This window comes from Podarcis tiliguerta (assembly GCF_965153285.1).
Source record: "Podarcis tiliguerta genome assembly, chromosome: 8".
NCBI lineage: Eukaryota > Metazoa > Chordata > Lepidosauria > Squamata > Lacertidae > Podarcis > Podarcis tiliguerta.
In genome coordinates, this window is record NC_139541.1 from 23,184,527 (window position 1) to 23,184,842 (window position 316).

Sequence of the window (316 nt, forward strand, 5' to 3'; positions counted from 1 at the left end):
GGTCACTGGGAACCACAGTGTCTGCCTATGAGTTGCTGGCAATCACATGTGAGGAGAGCTGCTATCACTCCCAGGTCCTATTTGCAAGCTCTGACTTGAGACATCAAACTGACCTAATGGAGGAAGAGGGTGCTAGACTAGATGGCCCGCTTCGGCCTGATCCAGCCCCAGCACTCTTCCTGTGCTCATTCATTCTTTCCCTCTTGAGGTCAGGCAAGCTCCCACTGCCATTCAGTTTCAACAGCAGATGGGGGGGGATGTTTGTTTCACTGGAAGGCTATCAAAGTGAATGGAGCAGTTGATAAAATAATGTGCA